The sequence below is a fragment of the Pan paniscus genome, chromosome 9 (genome assembly GCF_029289425.2).
Source record: "Pan paniscus chromosome 9, NHGRI_mPanPan1-v2.0_pri, whole genome shotgun sequence".
In the NCBI taxonomy this organism is placed as follows: Eukaryota; Metazoa; Chordata; class Mammalia; order Primates; family Hominidae; genus Pan; species Pan paniscus.
In genome coordinates this window covers 50,741,116-50,764,646 of record NC_073258.2, presented here as the reverse complement: position 1 = coordinate 50,764,646, position 23,531 = coordinate 50,741,116, and the positions used below count along the sequence as shown (strand labels likewise).

The window sequence follows — 23,531 nt, the reverse complement described above, 5'->3', positions numbered from 1 at the left end:
CACAGAGGTTGACATCTGAGAACAGACAGACTGCCTCCTCAACTGGCTCCCTGAACCCCGAGTAGCCTAACTGGGGGTCACCTCCCAGTAGGGGCTGACTGACAGCTCATACAGCCAGGTGCCCCTCTGAAATGAAGCTTCCAGAGGAATGATCAGACAGCAACATTTGCCATTCTGCAATATTTGCTATTCTGCAGCCTCTGCTGGTGATAGCCAGGCAAACAGGGTTTGGAGTGGACCTCCAGCAAACTCCAACAGACCTGGAGCTGAGGGTCCTGACTATTAGAAGGAAAACTAACAAACAAAAAGGACATCAACACCAAATCCCCATCTGTACATCACCATCATCAAACATCAAAGGTAGATAAAACCAAAAAGATGGGGAGAAACCAGAGCAGAAGAGCTGAAAATTCTAAAAATCAGAGCACCTCTTCCCCTCCAAAGAAAAGCAGCTCCTCGCCAGCAATGGAACAAAGCTGGATGGAGAATGACTTTGACAAGTTGAGAGAAGAAGGCTTCAGATGATCGGTAATAACAAACTTCTCCCAGCTAAAGGAGGATGTTTGAACCCATTGAAAAGAAGCTAAAAACCTTGAAAAAAGATTAGATGAATGGCTAACTACAATAAATAGTGTAGATTAGACCTTAAATGACCTGATGCAGCTGAAAACCATGGCACGAGAACTACGTGATGCATGCATAAGCTTTAGTAGCTGATTCAATCAACTGGAAGAAAGGGTATCAGTGATTGAAGATCAAATAAATGAAGTGAAGTGAGAAGAGAAGTTTAGAGAAAAAAGAGTAAAAAGAAATGAACAAAACCTCCAAGAAATATGGGACTATGTGAAAAGACCAAATCAACGTCTGATTGGTTTACCTGAAAGTGATGGGGAGGATGGAAACAAGTTGGAAAACACTCTTCAGGATATTATCCAGGAGAACTTCACCAACCTAGCAAGGCAGGTCAACATTCAAATTCAGGAAATACAGAGAACACCAAAAAGATAGTCCTTGAGAAGAGCAACTCCAAGACACATAATTGTCAGATTCACCAAAGTTGATATGAAGGAAAAAATGTTAAGGACAGCAAGAGAGAAAGGTCGGGTTACCCACAAAAGGAAGCCCATCACACTAACAGCAGATCTCTTGGCAGAAACTCTATAAGCCAGAAGAGACTGCGGCCCAATATTCAACATTCTTAAAGAAAAAAATTTTCAACCCAGAAATTCATATCAAGCCAAACTAAACTTCATGAGTGAAGGAGAAATACAATCCTTTGAAGAAAAAAAAAATGCTGAGAGATTTTGTCACCACCAGGCCTGCCTTACAAGAGCTCCTGAAGGAAGAACTAAGCATGGAAAGGAACAACCAGTACCAGCTACTGTAAAAACATGCCAAATTATAAAGATCATCAATGCTAGGAAGAAACTGCAAAAACTAATGCGCAAAATAATCAGCTAACATCATAATGACAGGATCACATTCACACATAACAATATTAACTTTAAATGTAAATGGGCTAAATGCTCCAATTAAAAGACACAGACTGGCAAATTGGATAAAGAGTCAAGATACATCAGTGTGTTGTATTCAGGAGACCCAACTCACATACAGAGACACACATAGGCTCAAAATAAGGGGATGGAGGAAGATCTACCAAGCAAATGGAAAACAAAAAAAAAAGGCAGGGGTTGCAATTCTAGTCTCTGTTAAAACAGACTTTAAACCAAAAAAGATCAGAAGAGACAAAGAAGGTCATTATATAATGGTAAAGGGATCAATTCAACAGGAAGAGCTAACTATCCTAAATATACCTGCACCCAATACAGGAGCATCCAGATTCATAAAGCAAGTCCTTAGAGACCTACAAAGGACTTAGACTCCCACACAATAATAATGGGAGACTTTAACACCCCGCTGTCAACATTTGAAAGATCAACGAGACAGAAAGTTAACAAGGATATCCAGGAATTTAACACAGCTCTGCACCAGGCGGACCTATTAGACATCCACAAAACTTTGCACCCCAAATCAACTGAACTTTCCACCCCAAATCAACAGAATATACATTGTTTGCAGCACCACATCACACTTATTCCACAATTGACCACATAGTTGGAAGTAAAACACTCCTCAGCAAATGTAAAAGAACAGAAATTATAACACACTGTCTCTCAGACCACAGTGCAATCAAACTAGAACCCAGGATTAACAAACACTCAAAATTGCTCAACTACATGGAAACTGAACAACTTGCTCCTGAATGACTACAAGGTACAAGACAAAATGAAGGCAGAAAGAAAGATGTTCTTTGAAACCAGTGAGAACAAAGACACAACATACCAGAATCTCTGGGACACATTTAAAGCAGTGTGTGGAGGGAAATTTATAGCACTAAATGCCCACAAGAGAAAGCAGGAAAAATCCAAAATTGACACCCTAACATCACAATTAAAAGAACTAGAGAAGCAAGAGCAAACAAATTCAAAAGCTGACAGAAGGCAAGAAATAACTAAGATCAGAGCAGAACTGAAGGAGATAGAGATACAAAAAACCCTTCAAAAAATCAATGAATCCAGGAGCTGGTTTTTTGAAGCGATCAACAAAATTGATAGACTGCTGGCAACACTAATAAAGAAGAAAATTCAGAAGAATCAAATACAAGCAATAAAAAATGAGAAAGGGGATACCACCACTGATGGCACAGAAATACCAACTACCATCAGAGAATACTATAAACACCTCTATGCAAAAAAACTAGAAAATCTAGAAGAAATGGATAAATTCCTTGACACATACACAGTCCCAAGACCAAACCAGGAAGAAGTTGAATCTCTGAATAGACCAATAACAGGCTCTAAAATGGAGGCAATAATTTGTAGCTTCTCAACCAAAAAAGTCCAAGAACAGATGGATTTGCAGCTGAATTCTACCACAGGTACAAAGAGGACCTGGTACCATTCCTTCTGAAACTATTCCAATCAATAGAAAAGGAGGGAATCCTCCCTAACTCATTTTATGAGGCCAGCATCATCCTGATACCAAAGCCTGGCAGAGACACAACAAAAGAAAAGAATTTTAGACCAATATCCCTGATGAACATCGATGCAAAAATCCTCAATAAAATACTGGCAAACTGAATCCAGCAGCACATCAAAAAGCTTATCCATCATGATCAAGTGGGCTTCAGCCATGGGATGCAAGGCTGGTTCAACCTATGCAAATCAAAAAATGTAATCGATCATATAAACAGAATCAAAGACAAAAACCATATTATTATCTCAATACATGCAGAAAAGGCCTTAGACAAAATTCAACAATGCTTCATGCTAAAAACTCTCAATAAATTAGGTATTGATGGGAAGTATCTCAAAATAATAAGAACTCTTTATGACAAACCCACAGCCAATATCATACTGAATCGGAAAAAGCTGGAAGCCTTCCCTTTGGAAACTGGCACAAGACAGGCATGCCCTCTCTCACCACTCCTATTTAACATAGTGTTGGAAGTTCTCGCCCAGACAATCAGGCAGGAGAAAGAAATAACGGGTATTCAATTAGGAAAAAAGGAACTCAAATTCTCCCTGTTTTCAGATGACATGATTATATATTTAGAAAACCCCGTCATCTCAGCCCAAAATTCCCTTAAGCTGATAAGCAACTTTAGCAAAGTCTCAGGATACAAAATAAATGTGCAGAAATCACAAGCGTTCCTATACACCAATAACAAACAAATAGAGAGCCAAATCATGAGTGAACTCCCGTTCACAATTGCTACAAAGAGCATAAAATATCTAGGAATCCAAGTTACAAGGGATGTGAAGGACCTCTTCAAGGAGAACTACAAACCACTGCTCAACAAAATAAAAGAGGACACAAACAAAGGGAAGAAAATTTCATGCTCATGGGCAGGAAGAATCAATGTTGTGAAAATGGCCATATTGCCCAAGGTAACTTACATATTCAATGCCGTCCCCATCAAGCTACAAATGACTTTCTTCACAGATTTGGAAAAAACTACTTTAAAGTTCATATGGAGACCAATGGAACAGAACAGAGTACTTAGAAATAACACCACACATCTACAACTGTCTGATCGTTGACAAACCTGACAAAAACAAGAAATGGGGAAAGGATTCCCTATTTAATAAATGGTACTGAGAAAACTGGCTAGCCATATGGAGAAAGCTGAAACTGGATTCATTCCTTACAACTTACATAAAAATTAATTCAAGATGGATTACAGACTTAAATGTTAGACCTAAAACCATCAAAACCCTAGAAGAAAACCTAGGCAATACCATTCAGGAAATAGGCATGGGCAAGGACTTCATGTCTAAAACACCAAAAGCAATGGCAACAAAAGCCAAAATTGACAAATGGGATCTAATTAACCTGAAGAGCTTCTGCACAGCAAAAGAAATGACCATCAGAGTGAATGGGCAACCTACAGAATGGGAGAAAAAATTTGCAATCTACCCATCTGACAAAGGGCTAATATCCAGAATCTACAATGAACTCAAACAAATATACAAGAAAAAATCAAACAACCCCATCAAAAAGTGGGCAAAGGATATGAACAGACACTTCTCAAAAGAAGACATTTATGCAGCCAACAGAGATATGAAAAAGTGCTCATCATCACTGGCCATCAGAGAAATGCAAATCAAAACCACAATGAGATACCATCACACACCATTTAGAATGGCAATCATTAAAAAGTCAGGAAATAACATATGCTGGAGAGGATGTGGAGAAATAGGAACACTTTTACACTGTTGATGGGACTGTAAACTAGTTCAACCATTGTGGAAGACAGTGTGGTGATTCCTCAAGGATCTGGATCTAGGAATACCATGTGACCCAGCGATCCCATTACTGGGTATATACCAAAAGGATTGTAAATCATGCTACTATAAAGACACATGCACACATATATTTATTGTGGCACTATTCCCAATAGCAAAGATTTGGCACCAATCCACATGTGCATCAATGATAGACTGGATTAAGAAAATGTGGCACATAAACATCATGGAATACTATACAGCATAAAAAGGATGACTTCCTGTGCTTTGCAGGGACGTTGATGAAGCTGGAAACCATCATTCTCAGCAAACTATCACAAGGACAGAAAACCAAACACCACATGTTCTCACACATAGGTGGGAATTGAACAATGAGAACACTTGGACACAGAGTGGAGAACATCACACACTGGGGCCTGTTGTCAGGTGGGGGGCAGGAGGATGGACAGCACTGGGAGAAATACCTAATGTAAATGATGGGTTGATGGGTGTGGTTGCCCAGCATGGCACATGTATATCTGTTTAACAAGACAGCAAGTTGTGCACAGTGCCCTAGAACTTAAAGTATAATTTTAAAAAAACCCTAAAAAAATAAAAAACGTAAAGAAAAGATTTGGCAGATATAATTAAAATAGTACTGAGAGGGAAATTTATAGCTATAAGTGTTATATTAAAAAAATATTTAAAAGCACCAATCAGAACTTTCACTTTAAGAAGAGTAAATTAAAGCCAAGGTAAGCAAAAGAAAGGACATGATAATTATAAGACCAAAAATCAATAAAATGGGAAACATAAAATAGAGAAAATCAAAATAGTGAAAAGTGGGTACTTTTATAATAAAATTGACAAACTTCTAGAAAGAATGATCAAGAGAGAGAAAAGAAATAGAAATTCATATTATAAATATCAGATTTTTTAAAAAATCATCTTCAAATAGATCCTTTAGACTTTAAAGGATAGAAAAGGATTGTTATCAAACAGATTATTTCAATTACTTTGACAGCTTAGATAAAATGGTGAAATGTAGGGAAAATCCAACCTTCTGAAAATGACCCAAAAACAAATTGAAAAGCTAAACGTTACTCTATCCCTCCAAGTAATGAACTTTTCTTGCTTATAGATAATATGATAGTGTCTCAGAACACTCTAAAGAATCTACAGAGATGGCGAGAAATAAGTGACAAATTTAGCACATTTATAAGGCTCAAATGACTAATTAAAATATTCAATTGCATTTATATATACTAACAGCAATAAAAATTGGAATTTTTTTAATTACAAACCTGTGAATGCATCTGAACACATAAATACTTAGGAACAGATGAGCAAGATCCCTACACTAATAACTACAAAACTTTTCAAACATAAATATTTAAAACATATAACAAATATATGGTATTCAAGAATTAGAAAAGCCACTATTGTTAAGATGTTAATTCAGTCCAAGATGATTTATGTATCCAACTCAATCTGAATAAAACTCCCAATATGTTCTTTTTCAGATGTAGACAATTTTCTGCACACTGCTCTGCAAAGTGACTTTGCCACTTCCCCATCAAGGATTATCATCTGTTTCTGTAACATTTCAAATCTGGGATGGTCATATGACCACTCTGAACTATAGAAGATGGTGCAAGAGAGATTCTGGACATAGCTGTTAATTGACCTGTTCTGGACATAGCCCTTAATTGACCTGACATCTTCTACTTTCTACCATGGGGATCCCTTAGTGCCATGTAAAAAGCCTGACTATCATTTGAAGAGACCTTGTGGTCCTCCATCAAAATGCATAGGAGGAAGAACTCAGTGAATCTCTTCCAGTCATCACCTCAAAGATGCTATAAATGTGAAGTAAGCTTTCCTGGATCCTACAGATGACCTCGCTATCAGCTGGATAACACTGACTTCAGTCCATGCCACATGAAACAGAAGAAATACCCAGCGAACCAGTGCCTGAATTTCTAGCCCACAAAATTTGAAAATAAAATAAATTGGTGACTGTTTTAAGTCACAAAAACTGTGGAGCCTGGGGTGGAGCCAAGACTGCCAAATAGGAAGAGCTCCAGCCTACAGCTCCCAGCATGAGCGATGCAGAAGATGGGTGATTTCTACATTTCCAACTGAGGTACCAGGTTCATCTCACTGGGGATTGCTGGACAGTGGGTGCAGGATAGTGGGTGCAGTGCACCCTGCATGAGCCAAAGCAGGGCGAGGCATTGCCTCACCTGGGAAGTGCAATGGGTCAGAGAATTCCCTTTCCTAGTCAAAGAAAGGGGTGAGAGACGGCACCTGGAAAATTGGGTCACTCCCACCCTAATATCATGCTTTTCCAATGGGTTTAACAAACGGCACACCAGGAGATTATATCCCGCACCTGTCTCAGAGGGTCCTACACCCACGGAGCCTCACTCATTGATAGCACAGCAGTCTGAGATCAAACCACAAGGCTGCAGCGAGGCTGGGGGAGGGGCGCCTTCCATTGCCAAGGCTTGAGTAGGTAAACAAAGCAGCCAGGAAGCTCGAACTGAGTGGAGCCCACCAAAGCTCAAGGATGCCTGCTTGCCTCTGTAGGCTCCACTTCAGGGGGCAGGGCACAGACAAACAAAAGACAGCAATAACCTCTGCAGACTTAACTGTCCCTGTCTGACAGCTTTGAAGAGAGTAGTGGTTCCCCCAGCACCCAGCTTGAGATCTGAGAATGGGCAGACTGCCTCCTCAAGTGGGTCCCTGACCCCCGAGTAGCCTAGCTGGGAGGCACCCCCCAGTCGGGACAGACTGACACCTCACACGGTCGGGTACTTCTATGAGACAAAACTTTCAGAGGAATGATCAGGCCACAGCATTTGCAGTTCACCAATATCTGCTGTTCTGCAGCCTCTGCTGCTGATACCCAGGCAAACAGCGTCGGGAGTGGACCTCCAGCAAACTCCAACAGACCTGAAGCTGAGGATCCTGACTGTTAGAAAGAAAACTAACAAACAGAAAGGACAACCACACCAAAAACCCATCTGCACATCACTATCATCAAAGACCAAAGGTAGATAAAACCACAAAGATGGCAGAAAAACAGAGCAGAAAAACTGGAAATTCTAAAAATCAGAGCACCTCTCCTCCTCCAAAGGACCGCAGCTCCTCACCAACAATGGAACAAAGCTGGACGGAGAATGACTTTGATGAATTGAGAGAAGAAGGCTTCAGAGGATCAAACTACTCCAACCTAAAGAAGGAAGTTCAAACCAATGGCAAAGAATTTAAAAATTTTGAAAAAAAATTAGACGAATGGATACCTAGAATGACCAACGCAGAGAAGTCCTTAAAGGACCTGATGGAGCTGAAAATCAAGGCACAAGAACTACGTGATGAATGCACAAACCTCAGTAGCCAATTCGATCAACTGGAAGAAAGGGTGTCAGCGATGGAAGATGAAATGAATGCAATGCAGCGTGAAGAGAAGTTTAGAACAAAAAGAATAAAAAGATATGAAAAAAGCCTCCAAGAAATATGGGACTATGTGAAAAGACCAAATCTACATCTGATTGGTGTACTGGAAAGTGATGGGGAGAATGAAACCAAGTTGGAAAACACTCTGCAGTATATTATCCAGGAGAACTTCCCCAATCTAGTAAGGCAGGTCAACATTCACATTCAGGATTTACAGAGAATGCCACAAAGATACTCCTCAACAAGAGCAACTCCAAGACACATAATTGTCAGATTCAACAAACTTGAAATGAAGGAAAAAATGTCAAGGGCAGCCAGAGAGAAAGGTCGGGTTACCCACAAAGGGAAGCCCATCACACTAAGAGCGGATCTCTCGGCAGAAACTCTACAAGCCAGAAGAGAGTGGGGGCCAATATTCAACATTCTTAAAGAAAAGAATTTTCAACCAAGAATTTCATATCCAGCCAAACTAAGTTTCATAAGTAAAGGAGAAATAAAATCCTTTACAGACAGGCAAATCCTGAGAGATTTTGTCACACCAGTCCTGTCCTAAGAGAGCACCTGAAGGCAGCACTAAACATGGAAAGCAACAACCGGTACCAGCCACTGCAAAAACATGCCAAATTGTAAAGACCGTCAAGGCTAGGAAGAAACTGCATCAACTAATGAGCAAAATAACCAGCTAACATCATTATGACAGGATCACATTCACACATAACAATACTAACATTAAATGTAAATAGGCTAAATGCTCCAATTAAAGGAACAGACTGGCAAATTGGATAAAGAGTCAAGACCCATCAGTGTGTTGTATTTAGGAAACCCATCTCATGTGCAGAGACACACACGGGCTCAAAATAAAGGGATGGAGGAAGATCTACCAAGCAAATGGTAAATAAAAAACAACACAGGTTGAAATTCCAATACTAGTCTCAGATTAAACAGACTTTAAACCAACAAAGATCAAAAGAGACAAAGAAGGTCATTACATAATGGTAAAGGGATCAATTCAACAAGAAGAGCTAACCATCCTAAATATATATGCACCCAATACAGGAGCACCCACATGTATAAAACAAGTCCTTAGTGACCTACAAAGAGACGTAGACTCCCACTAATAGGAGACTTTAATACCCCACTGTCAACATTAAACAGATCAATGAGACAGAAAATTAAAAAGGATATCCAGCAATTGAACTCAGCTCTGCACCAAGCGGACCTAATACACATCTACAGAACTCTCCACCCAAAATCAACAGAACACACATTCTTCTCAGCACAACACCTATTCCAAAATTGACCACATAGTTGGAAATAAAGCATGCCTCAGCAAATGTAAAAGAACACAAATTATAAAAAGTGTCTCTAAGACCACATTGCAATCAAACTAGAACTCAAGATTAAGAAACTCACTCAAACCTGCTCAACTACATGAAAACTGAACACTCTGCTTCTGAATGACTACTGGGTACATAACGAAATGAAGGCAGAAATAAAGATGTTCTTTGAAACCAGTGAGAAAAGGAACACAACGTACCAGAATCTCTAGGACACATTCAAAGCAGTGGGTAGAGGGAAATTTATAGCACTAAAAGCCCACAAGAGAAAGCAGCAAAGATTTAAAATTGACACCCTAACATCAGAATTAAAAGAACTACAGAAGCAAGAGCAAACATATTCAAAAGCTAGCAGAAGGCAAGAAATAACTAAGATCAGAGCAGAACTGAAGGAAATAGAGACACAAAAAACGCTTCAAAAAATCAATGAATCCAGGAGGTGGTTTTTTGAAAAGATCAACAGAATTGAAAGACCGCTAGCAAGACTAATAAAGAAGAAAAAGAGAAGAATCAAATAGACGCAATAAAAAAAGACAAAGGGGATATCACCACTGATCCCACAGAAATACAAACTACCATTAGAGAATACTATAAACACCTCTGCGCAAATAAACTAGAAAATCTAGAAGAAATGGATAAATTCCTTGACACGTGCACCCTCCCAAGACTAAATCAGGAAGAAGTTGAATCTCTGAATGGACTAAAAACAGGCTCCAAAATTGAGGCAATAATTAGTAGCTTACCAACCAAAAAAAGTCCAGGACCAGATGGATTCACAGACGAATTCTACCAGAGGTACAAGGAGGAGGTGGTACCATTCCTTCTGAAACTATTCCAATCAATAGAAAAAGAGGGAATCCTCCCTAACTCATTTTATGAGGCCAGCATCATCCTGATACCAAAGCCTGGCAGAGACACAACAAAAAAAGAGAATTTTAGACCAATATCCTTGATGAACATTCATACAAAAATCCTCAATAAAATACAGCAAACCGAATCCAGCAGTACATCAAAAAGTTTATCCACCATGATCAAGTGGGCTTCATCCCTGGGGTGCAAGGCTGGTTCAACATATGCAAATCAATAAACGTAATCCAGCATGTAAACAGAACCAATGACAAAAACCACATGATTATCTCTATAGATGCAGAAAAGGCCTTTGACAAAATTCAACAACCTTCATGCTAAAAACTCTCCATAAATTAGGTATTGGTGGGATGTAACTCAAAATAATAAGAGCCATCATTGACAAATGCACAGCCAATATCATACTGAATGGACATAAATTGGAAGCATTCCCTTGGTAAACTGGCATGAGAGGGATGCCATCTCCTACCACTCCTATTCAACATAGTGTTGCAAGGTCTGGCCAGGGCAATCAGGCAGAAGAAGGAAATAAAGAGTATTCAGTTAGGAAAAGAGGAAATCAAATTGTCTCTCTTTGCAGATGACATGATTGTATATCTAGAAAACCCCATTGTCTCAGCCCAAAATCTCTTTAAACTGATAAGCAACTTCAGCAAAGTCTCAGGATACAAAATCAATGTACAAAAATCACAAGCATTCTTATACACCAATAACAGACAAACAGAGAGCCAAATCATGAGGGAACCCCCATTCACAATTGCTTCAAAGAGAATAAAATACCTAGGAATCCAACTTACAAGGGATGTGAAGGACCTCTTCAAGGAGAACTACAAACCACTGCTCAAGGAAATAAAAGAGGATACAATCAAATGGAAGAACATTCCATGCTCATGGGTAGGAAGAACTAATATCCTGAAAATGGCCATACTGCCCAAGGTAATTTACAGAATCAATGCCCTCCCCATCAAGCTACCAATGACTTTCTTCACAGAATTGGAAAAAACTACTTTAAAGTTCATATGGAACCAAAAAAGAGCCTGCATCACCAAGTCAATCCTAAGCCAAAAGAACAAAGCTGGAGGCATCACGCTACCTGACTTCAAACTATACTACAAGGCTACAGTAACCAAAACAGCATGGTACGTGTACCAAAACAGACATATAGACCAATGGAACAGAACAGAGGCCTCAGAAATACTGCTGCTTATCCACAACTATCTGATCTTTGACAAACCTGAGAAAAACAAGCAATGGGGAAAGGATTCCCTATTTAATAAATGGTGCTGGGAAAACTGGCTAGCCATAAGTAGAAAGCTCAAACTGGATTCCCTCCTTCAACCTTATACAAAAATTAATTCAAGATGGATTAAAGACTTACACATTAGACCTAAAACCATAAAAACCCTAGAAGAAAACCCAGGCAATACCATTCAGGACATAGGCATGGGCAAGGACTTCATGTCTAAAACACCAAAAGCAATGGCAACAAAAGCCAAAATTGACAAATGGGATCTAATTAAACTAAAGAGCTTCTGCACAGCAAAAGAAACAACCATCAGAGTGAACAGGCAACCTACAGAATGGGAGATCATTTTTGCAACCTGCTCAGCTGACAAAGGGCTAATATCCAGAATCTACAATGAACTCAAACAAATTTACAAGAAAAAATCAAACAACCCCGTCAAAAAATGGATGAAGGATATGAACAGACACTTCTCAAAAGAAGACATTTATGCAGCCAAGAAACACATGAAAAAATGCTCATCATCACTGGCCACAGGTGCTGAAGAGGATGTGGAGAAATAGGAACACTTTTACACTTTTGGTGGGACTGTAAACTAGTTCAGCCATTGTGGAAGTCAGTGTGGTGATTCCTCGGGGTTCTAGAACTAGAAATACCATTTGACCCAGCCATCCCATTACTGGGTATATACCCAAAGGATTATAAATCATGCTGCTATAAAGACACATGCACACATATGTTTATTGTGGCACTATTCACAATAGCAAAGACTTGGAACCAACCCAAATGTCCAATAATGATAGACTGGATTAAGAAAATGTGGCACATATACACCATGGAATACTATGCAGCCATAAAAAAGGATGAATTCATGTCCTTTGTAGGGACATGGATGAATCTGGAAACCATCATTCTCAGCAAACTATCACAAGGACAAGAAACCAAACACCGCATGTTCTCACTCATAGGTGGGAATTGAACAATGAGAGCACATGGACACAGGAAGGGGAACATCACACACCAGGGACTGTTGTGGGGTGGGGGGGAGGGGGGAGGGATAGCATTAGGAGATATACCTAATGCTAAATGACGAGTTAATGGATGCAGCACACCAACACGGCACAGGTATACATATGTTACAAACCTGCATGTTGTGCACATGTACCCTAAAACTTAAAGTATAATAATAAAAAAAGAAACAGAACACAATGGTAAGAGCCTGATAAGAGAAACATATTAAATAACAGGATAAATGTAAAAATAAAATAATTTAATAAACTGCATAAATTCTAACCAAAAGAACACTATTTCTATGCTAATGTCAGAGAAAACTAGACTTCAAGGCAAGTAATATTGCCAGAAATAAATTTTTATAATGGCAAAAGATTAGTAACACGAAGATAAAATGATAAATTCATTTATACCCGAAAGCACAACTTTATAAGTTATTTTTTTATATAGACTGACCTACAAGGAGAAATAGGCAAATCAGCAATAACACAGGAAAATTTTAGCACAACTCTACGTGCTAGAATATACACATACAAAAATTTATAAATATATTTAGGATTTAAATAAAACCGTTAATATGTCTGACCCATTGACATATGAGACGATCACATACAGCAGTGGCAAAATGCACATTCTTTTCAAGAGCGCATGAAACATTTTCTAAAATCAATTATATGCTGGTTCTCAAAGCAACCCTCAATGAATTTCAAGTAATCATCATAATAAAATATGTCACCGAACAACAAGAAAATCAGCTAAAAAATGAAAAACTAAAATTAGCCAGAAATTTTCTATGGCTCAACATTAAACAAATCACTTCTAAATAATCCATTGGTGAAAATAAATCACAGGAGTTAGAAAATACTTTGAGCCTAATAATAACAAAAATACAACATATCAAAGTTTGTAAGGCTCAGCTAAAATATTACTTGCATTTGCTAGACAATAGTAAAGACCAAAAATCAGTGCACTGAATATCTATTCAAGAAATCATTTCACTTAGCATAATGTCCTCTAGTTAAATCCATGTTGTCACATATGATATAAAAACATCACATTGTACTCCACAAATACATACAATTACTGTTCTTCAATTAAAAACAAAACAAAACAAAGAGGTTATTAAGTCTTCCAGATTCATTCATATTGTCAAAAATAGCAGGATGTTCTTTTGAAGGGTTAAACATTTTATTATAAAATATTATTGCATTGCATATACAAATACAAAGGGCAAAGGGTACAAATTTTAATTTATGATGGATGAAGAAATACTGGTGATCTAAGGTACACCATAATGTCTGTAGCTAATAATACCACATATTTTGTGAGTATATGTTTGCATGTGTAGATTAGATATGTAGATAGAAAGATAGATATAGATAGATAGATGATAGATGATAGACAGATAGATTATAGATGATATAGATAGATGATAGATAGATAGATAGATAGATAGATAGATAGATAGATAGATATCACATTGTCTTTATTCGTTCATCTGTCAATGGACATCTAAGTTGTTTCCATATCTTAATGATTATGAATAATGCTGCAGTACATATGGGAACACAGGTATATCTTCAAGATTCTAATTTCATTTTCTTTTGATACATACCGAGTAGTGGGATTGCTGGATCATATGGTAGTTTTATCCTTCGTAGTTTCTTCTATAATGGCTGTATCTATTTTCATTCTCACCAATCATGTAAAAGGGTTCCCTTTTCTCCACACTGAAGGTAAAGACCACATTATCTCAATTAAATGTGGAATCTAAAACAAAATGTCAAATTCATAGAGCAGAGAGTACAATGGTGATGGCCAGGGACTGTGGGGAGGGAGAAATGAGGAGATGTTGGTCAAAGAGTACAAAGTTTCAGTTATGCAGAATGAATAAGTTATGGAAAGCTAAGTTACAGCATAGAGACTATACTTGGTAATACCATATCGTATACTTGAAGTTTGCTGAGAAAATACAACTTAAATATTCTCAGCACACAAAAAAGATAACTATGTGAGGTCATGAGCATGTTGATTGTGGTAATCATTTCACAAGGTATATATTTACCAAAACATCACATTGTACGTCTTAAATATATATTATATATTTTTGTCAAATACACTTCAATAAAGTTAGAGAAAATAAAAAACAAATTATGTTTTAAAGATGACAACAACAAAAGGAGTAAACAATCTGTATGGAATGGCAAAAACAGACAAAACTCTGCAAATGCTGCACTGTCCCTGGAAGGTGGTCTGGAAGCACTGGAGTGAAGGAAAGGCCTCCTAGAGGGTACTATTTTGAGCAGTCAGTCTTGTTTTCTGCTGTATGTGGAAGGAATAATCACCATACTTACGGATCTAGGCTGAAAATGGATATTGTCTCACAGATTGGATGAGCTAATGAGGAATTTGGAAATTTAAAAATGGAAAAATGATGACAAAGTAGTTGGAAGAACCATATGTGGATGAATCTCTCAAAATGAACACCAAATACTACAATGTTAGTTTCCGACATAAATACCTAACAAAAAGAAACTACTGCAGAGGAAGCTTTCAGGAATCTCATAAACATGAACTACACTTTGGATGTCAGTCAGCCTTTTTCCCAGTTACCTTTATAGTCACTTTTGCAGAGATGAAAACTGTACAAAGCCTCAAGGTCTTAAATGCCATCAGCAATGTCCATCTTTGACTCATTAACATGGTACAAATAGCTGGGAAGCCAGCCAACAACCCTGTGACAGCTTACTTCATTGCAACCCCTAAGTCTAGAGAAGATAGCATTTTGTCATCATATATTCTGGTTATATATTTGTTCTAGCAGTTGCCTTATTTATTACTCACAGAGTAGAATCCGTTATCCAGTGCCATGGTATCTCATTTATTCTCTATCCATACCAAACATCTCTAGTAAATAAAGTAAAACATATCACTCACCACAAGAGAATTTACTGGTATAACCACATTTCACATCACATAGAAGCTGAACAATTGCGACATTGGAACGTCCTCCTAAAGGGTGGGTCATGGTGCCAGCTGGACAATCCTAACCTGAGAATGTGAAATGCTCACTTCCATATGTTTGACACACAGTATGTGCTCAGTAAGTTATAGTCATCATATGTCCATGTTACATATATTCTGATAAATTATCCCAATGCTAATAAACATTCCCCAATACAGTCAACTATTTTGCCATTTTTGTTCCAATATCCACAAGGTCCATTTCCACACGTTCCTCCAATTCTTGCCAGAGCGTATTATTTAGACTCTGCAAATTGTTAATCAAATGAAATATTTCTTTCTACAACAAGGTTATATTTCCCACTTGCACTCAAGTGACACTTGAATACATATCTAAATGCAAAAAGGGACTTCTCTGGAAAAGGACATGAGGCCTTTGGGGAGGTGGCTATCTGCAAATTGTTAATCAAATGAAATATTTCTTTCTACAACAAGGTTATATTTCCCACTTGCACTCAAGTGACACTTGAATACATATCTAAATGCAAAAAGGGACTTCTCTGGAAAAGGACATGAGGCCTTTGGGGAGGTGGCTTTCTGCAACTTCTACAGATATTGAAAGGGCTAATATCTGAAGGTTGTCTACTAACAGCATGCCCAGCAACTGGAAAAATGCATCCTTCTTTCCTAAAGAGAGGGCAAGGAAGTACATCCTTATGTCTAACAGAGTCTACCTCTTATGTCACTGGAATACATTTCTTCATATAAACATGAGAATAGTCTCTTTAGGATTCTGTTTTTGGGGGGAAATTAGAAGAGAAAGTTTAAAGGAGAAACTACGTCTCATGCCACCTTGGCTGATCATAGAGTTGCAACTGCTATTTAGCATCTTATTCCTTCATTGTCAATTCTATTTCTCCCACTTCACCTTCTACTAGCAATGCTACTGATCTCATGACTTACTTAAACATGTAGCTTAGACCTTCATCCCAAAATGTCTCATCCCTGATCACTGTACTCATTCAGAACAGGATTCTTGTACTTTCTCACTTATTATCACAATTTGACAGGGCATGACAAGATGTGCCCATGTCAGTCACCTGGAAGACAAAAATATCACTCCCTGCCACTATTGTGTTATAACACCTCCATTCCACATCATAATCAGGCCAATTACCTCTGCCACAGTGGTGAAAAGAGCCTTCTCTCAGTGGCTACAGATAGCAACCCTTCTTGTGATAAGAGAGCGAGATTAAATCCAACATGGGACACACAGGATACAATCAACAAAGAAAAGGACTTCTTCATTAAACAATTAATCAATTTTACACACTTACCATGAAGCTGGACATAACATTGAATTTTACACTTAGGTTAGCCAACAAATAAATTTTCTTCTATTTCAAAATAGATTGATTTTTCTGTCATTTGTAACAAAAACATCATAACTGAAACATCCTCAATTTAAATATATATAGGAAACTGAAGTAATGTATAAGTCCTATTATTTTTTACAAATGTATATATTTGAAACAGAACCACATTGTTTTAATTGTTATAACCTTATAATCTGTCTTATCCAGAATAGCTCATCATTCTTTCCATATTTAATTGCAATGTCCATATCTTTATGCTTCCAGATGAACTTTTACAATCAAAGGAATATCAAGAATAGTTCAGTTTTATGTAGAAAAAAGTCAAAATATATTTATTATTTTTCCCCAAGGATATATACTCAGTACACTGACATAATTTGGTGAAATAAAATTTATACAGGAATACAATAAAAATAAATAAATTCATTTTGATTTGATTAATTCATTGATAACATCATAATAGTTGATTCCTCAGAAGAAGCTTGGAGGAGTATGGGAGTAACAGTAAATATCACTAGTCTAGTGTAATTGATCAGTCTAGCCAAAATACAGAGTTTGGAGTAATCAGGCAAGTTCCTTGGAACAACATGGTCCATGACCAACTGAGACATTTTAGAAACCTTAGCAAATATACCATCTGTTTCACATCCTAGTAACACAAAAGAAATGACAATGACTCTAGGATATTTATAATGGGAAGGTACTCACACAATGCCATTAGAACCCAATAACTTTAATGCCCAGTTGTTTTCAGAAGTGTCTACTATGTGAAGTAAAGCACACTGGAGACCCCTGCAGAAGCCTAATTCTGCCACACTAGGATTAACACTGGGATTTGGGATTTTATATTATACAGCTTACATTACAAACCACATAATAATGGCTTATTCAAAAGATGAATTGGTTAAAGATAAGTTAGTTAAAAGGAATTGGTTAAAGATAAATTAGTTAAAAGGAAAAATCATGTCACATGGGAAAGGAGCACACAGATGGGTGATAACACCTAGAATGGACACTATTAATCTTTACCCATGACATTATCTTGTCTCCAGAGAATAAAACTCCAGTTTCTCTCATATGTGACATGAAGTCAGCTAATGCTAGGAAAAGACAATGAACCCCTTCTCACTTTAATGGGAGAATTACTCTGAAGTTATTTAATGCTCTGTCTGAGAATTGTATTATTTGTAGGAAAGATACGAGGCAGTAAATGCTTCTGTTGATACAATTACATAAGAACAAATTAGAGCTATAAAAAGGTGAAGGTGATAAAAGATAAAGAAAGAAAAGGAGTAGCCCAATTGATAACAGACATTGAAAAGTGCTACTGCATAATCCCTAATTCTGGGATGTTGACATTAATGCTGAGATATGGACCTTCTTAAGTTTCAACAAAAAGCTGAAAATTTACTATATCACTCTACTAGGGCAGAAATTGAACTTCAAACTCTTTTCCAACACCCCTTGCACTAGCAAATTGCTGGAATGTCCTCTCACTCTTTCAATCTCTTACCTATTTTGTGTTAGGGGAGAGCTAAACATGGTCTCAACCTGTCATATGCAATTCAGTAATGAGCTCAGTACTTGAGGAATGAGAAAGGTCATAGCCAGCAGACCCATATTATAAAAAGTGCAAAAAAAGGTCCTCAGTCTGAAAAACACAATATATTACATAAAAATCATAATTTATAGAAAAGAATTCAGAAAGTAGATATAATACATAGCGATTAAACAGAGATTCTCTTTCTTTCTTAGTTGTTTTATAAAAATTGTTCAAAGAAAATGAATAACAATATATTCAGAAGTTAACAACATGCAGCAGTAAAATATATAAAACAATTTCAAGTGCTGTGGGATGTTAAGTAGAATGACACTTTCAAAAGATTTTTTTATTTCTATTGAGAAACTGAGTCCTGCCAACAGCCAGCTTGGAAGTGGATCCTTCCTCAGTCAAGCCTTCATATGAAACTGTAGCCCCAGCCAGATGATGATTACAGATTTGTAAAAGACCCTGAAGCACTGGCATCTGCTAAGTCATCCTTAGTTCCATGGCCTACAGAAATTGAGACATAATAAGTAAATAGGGTTTTGAGCCTATGTTTTAGAGTAACTTATATTTAGAACTCAACACTAACAAACATACCAAAATTTGCCAGATGTAACTAAAATATTACTGAGAGGGAAATTTATAGCTATAAGTGTTACATTAAAAATAAACGTTTAAAAGCATCAATCTGAATTTTCACTTTAAGAAGAGTAAATTAGAGCCAAGGCAAGTAAAAGAAAGGACATAATAACTATAAGGATCAAAAATCAATAAAATGGGAAACATAAAATAGAGAAAATCAAAATAGTAGAATGTTGGTACTTTTATAATAAACTTGATAAACTTCTAGCAAGAATGATCAAGAAAGAGAAAAGAAATGGAAATTCAAATTACCAATATCAGACATTTTTACAAAATCATCTTCAAATAGATCCTTTAGACTTTAAAGGGATAGAAAAGAATTGTTATGAAAAACATTATTTTAATTAATTTGGCAGCACAGATAAAACAGTAAAATGTAGGGAAAATGCAACTTTCAGAAAATGACCCCAAAACAAATTGAAAACCTAAACACTCCTCTATCCCTCTAAGTAATGAACTATTCTTGTTTATAGATAATACAATAGTATCTCAGAAAATTCTAAAGACTCTACAGAGATGGCTAGAAAGAAGTGGCAAATTTAGCACGTTTATAAGACTCAAATGACAAAAAATTCAATTGCATTTATATATACTAACAGCAATCACTGATGAAATTTTTATTAATTAAAAACCTGTGAAAGCATCTGAACACATAAATAGGAACAGATGATGTAAGATCCCTACACTAATAACTACAAAAGTTTTCAAAACTAAATATTTAAAACACCTAATAGATATATTGTATTCAAGAATTAGAAAACCCACTCTTGTTAAGATGTTAATTCAGTGCAAGATGATTAATAGATCCAACTCAGTCTCAAAAAAACTCCCAATATGTTCTTTTTCAGAGGTAGACAACTGTTCTGCACACTGCTGTGCAAAGTGACTTTGCCATTTCCCCATCAAGGGTTATCATCTGTTTCTGTAACATTTCAAATCTGGAATGGTCATGTGACCAATCTGAACCATAGAAGATGTTGTAACTGACATTGTGCCTGTTCTGGACATGGCCCTTAATTGGCCTGACATCCTCTACTTTCTACCATGGGGGTCTCTCAATCCCATGTAAAAAGGCTATCCTGTGAGAGACCTTATGGTCCTTCATCTAAATGGATAGGAGGAAGGACTCAGTAGATCTCTTCCAGTCATCACCTCCAAGATGCTATAAATGTGAAATAAGCTTTCCTGGGCCCTACAGATGACTCAGAAATCAGCTGAATAACATTGAGTGACTTTAGTCCCAGCCACATGAAGCAGAAGAAATACCCAGTGAACACTGCCTGAATTCCTAGCCCATAACATTTGAAGATAAAATAAATTATTGATTAAGTCACAAAACAGTGGAGCCTTCTATGATGCAGGAAGAGATAACTAGAATAAAAAGTGGCATCTGTGAGTGTGGTGCTTCCATAACAACAATCTAAAGCACGGGACATTGGCTTTAATACCAGAAGCTAGATGACAGTTAGAGGGTATCCTGGATGGTGTAACTGATGGCTGAAAACACAGAAGTAACTGGGGGGAAAAATGTGACTCCTTATCTAGTGCCAGAAAGATATGGTGACACTGCCACCTATAGTAATGTAGAAAACAGAAAGTGTACTTAAATGAGCAGGTGAATCCAGCTGAAATTTTCAAGTACAGTATTGAAAGTTCAACCTGTTTCTTATAACAGCGTAGGATATGATAAGGCATAAATAAAAATATGAGTTAAAAGAGTAACTTGAATTTTCAGGCAGAACTTACAAGAGAAATGAAACAGGGGGGTGGAGCCAAGATGGCCAAATAGGAACAGCTCTAGTCTACAGCTCCCAGCATAAGCGACCCAGAAGACAGGTGATTTCTACATTTCCATCTAAGGTACTGGGTTCATCTCACTAGGGAGTGCCAGAGAGTGGGTGCAGGACAGTGGATGCAGTGCACCGGGTGTGAACCAAAGCAGGGTGAGGCATTGCCTCACTCAGGAAGTGCAAGGGGTCAGGGACTTCCCTTTCCTAGTCAAAGAAAGGGGCGACAGATGGCACCTGGAAAATCAGGTCACTCCCACCCTAATACTGCACTTTTCCAATGGGCTTAAAAAACGGTACACCAGGAGATTATATCCTGCCCCTTGCTCAGAGGGTCCTACGCCCACAGAGTCTCACTGATTGCTAGCACAGCAGCCTGAGATCAAACTGCAAGGTGGCAGTGAGGCTGGGGGAGGGGCATCTGCCATTGTCCAGGCTTGATTAGGTAAACAAAGCAGCCGGGAAGCTCGAACTGGGAGGAGCCCACCACAGCTCAAGGACGCCTGCCTGCCTCTGTAGGCTCCACCTCTGGGGGCAGGGCACAGACAAACAAAAAGACAGCAGTAACCTCTGCAGACTTAAATGGTCCCTGTCTGGCAGCTTTGAAGAGAGTAGTGGTTCTCCCAACGCACAGCTGCAGATCTGAGAATAGGCAGACTGTCTCCTCAAGTGGGTCCCTGACCCCTGAGCAGCCTAACGGGGAGGCACACCCCACTAAGGGCAGAATGACACCTCACATGGCCGGGTACTCCTCAGACACAAAACTTCGAGAGGAACAATCAGGCAGCAGCATTTGCGGATCACCAATATCCACTGTTCTACAGCCACCGCTGTTCTGCAGCCACTGCTGCTGATACCCAGGCAAACAGGGTCTGGAATGGACCTCTTGCAAATTCCAACAGACATGCAGTTGAGGGTTCTGTCTGTTAGAAGGAAAACTAACAAACAGAAAAGACGTCCACACCAAAAACCCATCTGTACATCACCATCATCAAAGACCAAAAGTAGATAAAACCTCAAAGATGGGGGGAAAAAGAGCAGAAAAACTGGAAACTCTAAAAAGCACAGCACCTCTCCTCCTCCTCCAAAGGAACGCAGCTCCTCACCAGCAATGAAACAAAGCTGGACAGAGAATGACATTGATGAGTTGAGAGAAGAAGGCTTCAGACAATCAAACTACTCCGAGCTGCAGCAGGAAATTCAAACCAATGGCAAAGAAGTTAAAAACTTTGAAAAAAAATTAGACGAATGGATACCTAGAATAATCAATGCAGAGAAGTCCTTAAAGGAGCTGATGGAGCTGAAAGCCAAGGCTCGAGAACTATGTGAAGAATGCAGAAGCCTCAGGAGCTGATGCAATCAACTGGAAGAAAGGGTATGAGTGATGGAAGATGAAATGAATGAAATGAAGTGAGAAGGGAAGTTTAGAGAAAAAAGAATAAAAAGAAATGAACAAAGCCTCCAACAAATATGGGACTACATGAAAAGACCAAATCTACGTCTGATTGGTTTACCTGAAAGTGACGAGGAGAATGGAACCAAGTTGGAAAACACTCAGCAGTATATTATCCAGGAGAACTTCCCCAATCTAGCAAGGCAGGCCAACATTCAGATTCAGGAAATACAGAGAACGCCACAAAGATACTCCTCAAGAAGACCAACCCCAAGACACATAATTGTCAGATTTGCCAAAGTTGAAATGAAGGAAAAAATGTTAAGGGGAGCCAGAGAGAAAGGTCGGGTTACCCACAAAGGGAAGCCAATCAGACTAACAGTGGATCTCTCGGCAGAAACTCTACAATCCAGAAGAGAATGGGGGCCAGTATTCAACATTCTTAAAGAAAAGAATTTTCAACTCAGAATTTCATATCCAGCCAAACGGTTTCATAAGTGAAGGAGAAATAAAATCCTTTACAGACAAGCAAATGCTGAGAGATTTTGTCACCACCAGGCCTGCCCTAAAAGAGCTCCCGAAGGAAGCACTGAACATGGAATGGAACAACTGGTACCAGCCACTGCAAAAACATGCCAAAATGTAAAGACCATCAAGGCTAGGAAGAAACTCCATCAACTAACGAGCAAAATAACCAGCTAACATCATTATGACAGGATCAAATTCACACATAATAATATTAACTTTAAATGTCAATGGGCTAAATGCCCCAGTGAAAATTCACACACTGGCAAATTGGATAAAGAGTCAAGACCCATCAGTGAGCTGTATTCAGGAAACCCATCTCACATGCACAGACACACACAGGCTCAAAATAAAGGGATGGAGGAAGACCTACCAAGCAAATGGAAAACAAAAAAAGGCAGGGGTTGCAATCCCAGTCTCTGATAAAACAGACTTTAAACAAACAAAGATCAAAAGAGACAAAGAAGGCCATTGCATAAAGGTAAAGAGATCAGTTCAACAAGAAGAGCTACCTATCCTAAATATATGTGCACCCAATACAGGAGCACCCAGATTCATAAAGCAAGTCCTTAGTGACCTACAAAGAGACTT

The 23,531-nt window shown here is 38.1% G+C and overlaps 1 pseudogene; it reads right to left on the bottom strand.

Moving 5' to 3' along the window:
* The window catches only part of LOC100979696 (olfactory receptor 4A8-like), a 238,692-nt pseudogene that overhangs the window by 21,033 nt on the left and 194,128 nt on the right, over window positions 1-23,531 (bottom strand).